This window comes from Pinus tabuliformis, chromosome 8, assembly GCF_031772625.1.
Source record: "Pinus tabuliformis cultivar Carrire ecotype Pingquan chromosome 8, CPIR1, whole genome shotgun sequence".
Taxonomy (NCBI): domain Eukaryota; kingdom Viridiplantae; phylum Streptophyta; class Pinopsida; order Pinales; family Pinaceae; genus Pinus; species Pinus tabuliformis.
The window spans coordinates 1213626182-1213626390 of record NC_142294.1 but is presented as its reverse complement, the minus strand read 5'-3'; positions in this window follow the sequence as shown (position 1 = coordinate 1213626390).

The window sequence follows — 209 nt, the reverse complement described above, 5'->3', positions numbered from 1 at the left end:
AGAATGAGTAGCATCAAAAACCTTTAAAAATTTAAAATCTTAAGTACCATAACTAAATAATGAATTCACAATTTTAGAAACTTAACGACCATACCTAAATAGTTAATTCACACCGCAATCGTTAGGTAACGCATTGTAATTCGATAAAGAAATATTTAACCTATACGGTTGGTTCACTCACGACACTCACACGCGAGTCAATTACTTGT